The following is a 6,448-nucleotide window of genomic DNA, read 5'->3' as shown; positions in this document are numbered from 1 at the left end:
TGGAAAACCCAGGGAGATGATTTATGATCATGGTGCTCAGCATGCTCAGGGGAAGACTGAGAGGAGGCTGTGTGGGAGCCAGAGCAGATGGGTTTTTGTAACTTTTTCTTTGCAGACCAGCACAATTTTCCAGGGGAGATGCAAGCCTGGGATAGTGTCTGTTGAGCTCACAGACTTGCTTTGTTTAATTATCATTTGCAGACTGTTTAATAGGGGCCTGGAGAACCCAAGAACCACCAAGAGCCAGATGTTGACAACCCCCAAATATCTCTGTAGGAAGAAGGTATGTAAAACTTTCATTTATTTAATGGAACTGAAAAATGCTAAAAATAGTATTTCATGTGCATAATTGGCCATTGAAGTGACAGACTGTGAGTTCTGGTTGGCTTTGCTGTCATCTGAAGCTCTTTGGTTGGTCAACTCACTTTTGAACCTGGGCAGCCCTGCCTGCTGGTGCCATTGGTGTTCTGTGTGCTGTGAGGGACCTGGAGACCCTCAAAATGTCTCTGCTTTTGACCAGCTACTTCTAATGCAGGTTTTCATGTTAAAGCCTTTCACATATGGTGTCTTCCACAGACCTTCTAAACAAATCTCAGCAAGCAGCAGGTGAAACTTCTTGTTTTTAATATTTATTTATAATTTCAGGGACCTTTGGCTATTGTCCTCATTTCTGGGTCTGTCAATTTTAGTGGTTAAGGTTGCCAGTATATTGTGTCTCAGCCAGAGCCTGACCTTTGGGACTAGTGTTAGTTCTCTTATTTTCAACTCACATGGCGTGTGGGTGCCTCTGCCTCCCTCCAGGCTCTGCTGCTCTCTGCTGGTCTCCTTCCACTGCATGTGGGTTTCTCAGAGGTGTCAAGTCACTTAAAATTAAACTAAAGGAGCCAGGGACAGGGGATGGAAGGGTTCAAGCATGCCCTTTGCCTTTATAAAATGGGAAAAAGGGTTTGGGATCAAGCTGGTACCTTCTTATGTGCTATCAGGACCTGGGCACAGATTTGTAGGAAATGGGTTTTGCTTGTTCTTGTGTGCATGGCCAGAGGGTCGTTTTCAACAGTTCCTTTGGTAATTGTTTCATCCTTCTAATAACACCAGCACTGTGTGGAGGCACACGAGAGTTCCCATCCTTTCCCTTTGTACCTTCTGGTGTTTTTAAACCTGCTGGCCAGTTTAAAATGCATCTGTCAGCACAGTGAGGGTGTCAGAGATACATCAACCCAACATTTAATAAAAATCTGTGGCCTAGAAGAAAAGAGAGGTGCAAAATAGGGCCCCCTCCAAGGGAAAGCTCCAGTACATGCTTGCAGTTTGCTGGAGAATTTCTCATGCAAATACCCCAGCTCAGCCAGCCCCCAGGTCCCCTTAAGACAAACATCTGCAGGAGGCCAGATGTTAACCGTTCCAACGCACCACAGTAAGCTTTCTCTACTTCCTCCCTGCTCCTTTTCATCTCCCTTCTCTCCCACAGACAGTCACTGGCTTTACCTTGCCAGATGATGTTTAGAAGTGAGTTTAGGGATGCTTAGAGGACATCTGGGGGATGTGCTAGAGGCTCAGGGCTGCACCTAAGGCAGGCATCTCCTGGCTTCTTTGCTCTAGAAAGCAGGTCAGCCCACCTGGGAGACCTGTCTTGGGAGGAATCACTCATCCTCCAGGGCTTCCCATCTCTACACTGACTCCAGAGCAACCTGCAGCAGATCACAGACCCTTTTTTCTGACATCAAACCCTCAAATTTAATTTTCATAGTGCCTCTCAACGCTGGTAGTTAGATCCTGAGGCCTGCTCCCAGCAGATGTTTTTCCAGGTGAACAAGGAGGGCTGTTCTGCCCCGCTGCAACTCCTGAGTTGCCTGGTGAGGTGTGAGATGCTGCAATCAAGGAGCCCAGAGTAACTGTGCCAGCCTTGCCATGGTCACCCCGTGTTTCCAGCTGGGAAGGGAGCTCCCATACGCAGCAACCTGAGAGAGATACACACGTGGGTGCCCAGGTGTATTTTTAGCTCTGCTTCCAATCCTTCAGAGTGAGAGATGAGATGGCTGACAGGGGTTTGGTCCAGAATTGTGTCTCTGCCACAAAGCCAGGCTGTGGATCAATGCTGGGCAGCTCTTCCACCCTCAGCTTGCCCTTAGATGGGGACAGAGCAGCTGCAGGAGCAGTCTGTGGTGTGAGTAACTGCAGCGTGCAGCTCTGGAAATGCCTTCTGCTTGCAGACCCTTGTATTGCCCCAAAGGGTTCTGAGCAGATTGTGAAGGGAGGATGTTACAGTGCAGGATCGCAGACTGGTGAAAGGATTTAATCCAAACATTTGAAGGAGTCAGCCAGTTGGATCCTGACAGGAGGGACATTGGTGCAAAGCCCTTGCTGGATCTCTGACGCTCAGAAATCTTCCTAACAATCCCCATGTCATGAGTGTTTTGGTGAGGAACTATATAAAAATACCAAAAAGTATGTTATGCAATAAGGTGTCTGGAATCACAGGGGAGAGTTGCAAATCTAGCCATGAGGCATTTGTATGTAAAAAAAAACCCCAAAATTAAAAAAAAAAAATAAATTGTAGCTTCTTTCAGCTGCAACCTAAACTTTGTGGTAAGTTAAATCTTCCCAGCCGTGGGCTGATCCCTGTAGCCCCTCCAGGGTTTTCAATGCATCCAACAATGAAAGTGAAATCCAATCCCATCCAATTAGAGGAAAATGAATGGCTCATCTACAATAAATGGGCTCTGAATAACAATAAGCCAACAAGAGAGCAATGAACTGGAGACAGAGTACAATCTTCCTGAATGTTAATCGACAACTAACTCCACAAGCTTCTTAGAGGTGGAAAGAATTGGAGGAAAATAGATTAGGGAGGCTTTAGAGCACATTGCCTTTTAACTGCTTAGGCCTCACATTTTTACCTAAATACAAGAATGTTTCTAATGCTGCCTTTTGCAGGGTGAAGGGGGTGTGTGTGTGTGATGGGGTGTTCTCAAAGTTAAATGTTTTCAATTAATTTATAATTTGACATGGTAGGTCCTACTGTATTATTTCATTGTTTCACTTATTCAGAAAGCCATTTTTTAAATGGCAAGGTAAAATGGCAGAAGCCTTGGAAAATGCTTTCTGTGGACCAGAGGAATGGGGCTGAATGGATCCAGGAGTTAGCCTGAGACTCAAAAGAAGCTGGAGGGGTGAAAGGAGAAGGAAAACACTGCAGTTCAGTGGTTGAAGTTCTACAACTCCCCAGTGCTGCTTGTTGGTCCCCCCTAGACACCTTTTCACCCTGTCAAGGCCTGAAACACCTGCAGAGCAGCTCAGCTGCTGCTTTCCACCACCCTCAGCCCCACAAGTACTTTTAGTAAAGACAGGGAAGATGCCAGGTGTTCTGACCCATCACTAAGAAGCTTCCACAGCCACGCAGGCTCCATATCCGAGGCAACAAAGTCTCACCCAGCTGACCTGCGTTGCCCATCCTCTCTACTCAGCCTATTAAATCCCTAATAACCTCTGGGTTTTTATCCCCTCCAGACAGGCAGAGGGCTTATTTAGCTTGCCTAGCACTACCATCCCCTTCTGCTTATCCTCATCCACAGGAGCCAACTCAAAGGCCATGGAGACCAGGTGAGACACCTCACTGCGGGCACCCACCTCAGCTATAGGGGTATAGGACTGATCCTCTGGAAAGCAAAGTTCCCCAGCACTGGTGCTGCCACAAAAGATGGTGTGGAGAGTTCCATGCAGAAAAGAGAATGGAGTAACTTTTAAGGTGAATGATATTTTAAGTTGTATCTTTATAATTCATTGGATTTGCAGGGTTTTGTGTGTTGCATTCTTTATCACAAAGGTCTTCCCAGAGGCAGCTCCTAATTTGATGTCTTGTTGTCTAAAAAGCTGGCAAACAGGTCCATAGGAAGCCAAACTCTGTCCTTTCTCTGCAAGATGGGAATGAAGAGAGGAGCCATATCCCCCTTTCCCTCTCCTGATCTGCTGTACAAGCAAAGGGTCACTTATATTCTTTCACAGCAGTAAGAATTTGATAGTCATATAGATAAGCTATTAAGTAATATGCATGCAGAGCTAAAGGGGATTTAAAAGGGAGAATTATTAATTTGTAAATTAAATTACAATTTTGTCTCAGCGGCATTAAAATAAATTTCCAAATACCATTGTCTGCTTGAACAAAGAAAGGAAAGGAACTGTTAGAAGCAGTTTACACAGCTCAGATATGAGGGGTTATGTGTGTAAATAAGATCAGTATTGGTACTCAGCATGAGAACACATTTTCTGCAGTGTGCCAAGCATGCTCTGGCTAGCACTTGGAATAACAACACACCCTGCTAAAGCTTAGCATAGACAGCAAGAGATGCCAGGGGGAATTTCAAATTTCGCAAAAGCATTTTTTCTAAAAACTGACTTTAACTGTGGGACAGGACAAGGCAGTGGCTGATAGAAATGCCTGGGTTGGGCCATTTTGGGCCAAAAATATTGTTCCTTTCCCTTTCAGCATCCTCAAAGCACCGTCATCCTTCCCCCATCTTGCCTCATTCCCTCAGCAGTAAACACAGAGCTTTTGTTGGAGTCTCCCACCTTGTTTTGTTTCTTTTGCAGCCTTTGGCTTCTACTAACTGTAGAAGTGATTCTTTGGTTGGTTGGGGATTTTCAATGCAAGAGGGTTCTTCTGCAAGTCCTGGGAAAAGTTAGGAGTGCTTTGCTCCCCAGATAAGGTGCAGTATAACATTTAGACCAGGCCCAGGCACCTTAAGAAGCCTTGAAAACCTTAGCACTTTAGCCTTATTGTGCAAAACTGCATGGCTTTATGCTCATTGTATGACGAAAAGGGAATGGCACCAACAGGTTAAATTGTTGTTCTATAAAACCAGATTAGGGTAACTCAGTTTACCCCAAAGAGCAGCATCTGTTCCTCATGGTTGTGCCTGTGGAGACAGGGGTACTGCTTATGTAAAAACTGCTGCTCATTGTTGGGGGTCACACTGAAGCTACAAGATAAGGACAACTCTGATGAAAAAAACCAATAGTCTGTGAGAGTTTCAGAGCAGTTGTTATCATTTAGAAGAGCAATATCCTAGGAAAAAAAAATTCCCTTTTCATAGGTGCTCATCATGTTTTCATTTTTTGGCAGAACCAGCTCCACTTGCTCCTGTGACTGTAATACCTCCAAAGCACTGTGGCCAAGGGCTGATATCCATTTTCTTTTGGCACTGGACTGCCTCTCCCATGAGGATCTGTGCCAGGAGCTTGTAGGAGGCTCCTGTCCCTGCTTCACACAGTGGGCAGCTGAGATACCCAATGGAGGGACAACCTTCTCTCAGCCCGGAGTGCTTCCCCACTGGTGACTTCAACATCAGCCTAGGGGTAAGGTTGGCTGTGGTTTGGAGGCTTAGGGCTGTCCCCATCTCCCTGCCACTTCTGAGTGGCAGCCTGGCCTGTAACAAGCTGGCTCTGACGTTGGCAGAAAAGCACTCAGCACTCGTTTGCAGCATAAAGCTTAGCCTTGCTGAGATACACAGAGAGCTCTCTGGTGAGATCTGTGCTCGTGGGACCAATGTTCCCTGTCATATTTTGTATTCCCAACCTGCTGAAGAGGCTGATGCTCAGAGCAGAGAGTAAGGCCAGCACTGCCCTGGCACTCTCACAGGGCTGCTCCCCCTGGAACAAAGCACTGTTTGAGACCGGCTTGGGCGGCCCATGGCTCCCTATGGGGATCTTGTCCATTTCAGAGAAAAATCTGGCAAATTTTTGCCTTTTCTGTCTTGACTGTTCCCACGTCAGGAGGGATAAGTCAGGGACAGAATGAGTTGGGTCCTGCAGCTCCCAGCACAGTGCTAAGGCCAGACACCTTTCTCTTGACAAGCTTTATGGATGTTGCATAATTTGTAGTTTAATAATTAATAACTAACTCCTTCTAGGTGAACCTGCTTTTGCTTTCATCTCTGTTGTTGACTGGGAAATTAAGCTGGGTGGAAGAGCATTATAAATAAGGTAAAAATTGTGCTTGGGTAGTTCTTGGAGGAGGTGAATGCTCAGATGATTTTCCAATGCTGACATGAACATTTTTACTGACACGAGGTGTGTCAGTAGTCTGAAAGGGAGTGCTTACTGAGAAGCATATTGCTTGCCAAGTCATACTTAGAAAGAAAAGGATCTGTTTTAGAACAACACTGGTCTGGATGGAGGCTTTCTGTGCTGAACTGCATTGTACACATGGGAACAAAAGTGGCCTTATGAGGATGGGAGATACCGCTCTACCATGAGAGCAATTGTACCTGTCATGGCATCTATGCCCAGGAAACGGTGGGGTTTAACATTTCTCACTTGAGTTATACCTCTGAAAAAATGGAAGCAAATTTGTCTTTGATTCCCAGAGGGCTTTACAAAGGGAGCCAAGGCTCAGGCCAGAGATGTCCCTTTGGGCTGAGGTGTAAAACAATCCTTGCAGTGCCCAGCTCCT

General features: G+C 45.9%; 1 protein-coding gene across 1 annotated transcript in view; it reads left to right on the top strand.

The window, feature by feature from the left end:
• The first annotated feature begins 203 nt into the window (after positions 1 to 203).
• TMEM263 (transmembrane protein 263) overlaps positions 204 to 6,448 on the top strand; it is a 32,686-nt gene continuing 26,441 nt past the window's right edge. The window contains exons 1-2 of the mRNA XM_053979099.1: positions 204 to 283; positions 5,120 to 5,352. The gene's annotated coding sequence lies outside the window, so the exon portion shown is untranslated. The remainder of the gene's footprint in view (positions 284 to 5,119; positions 5,353 to 6,448) is intronic.

The sequence above is a fragment of the Vidua macroura genome, chromosome 5 (genome assembly GCF_024509145.1).
Source record: "Vidua macroura isolate BioBank_ID:100142 chromosome 5, ASM2450914v1, whole genome shotgun sequence".
Taxonomy (NCBI): domain Eukaryota; kingdom Metazoa; phylum Chordata; class Aves; order Passeriformes; family Viduidae; genus Vidua; species Vidua macroura.
The sequence above is the reverse complement of the archived record's forward strand: the minus strand, read 5'-3'. Positions and strand labels throughout refer to the sequence as shown.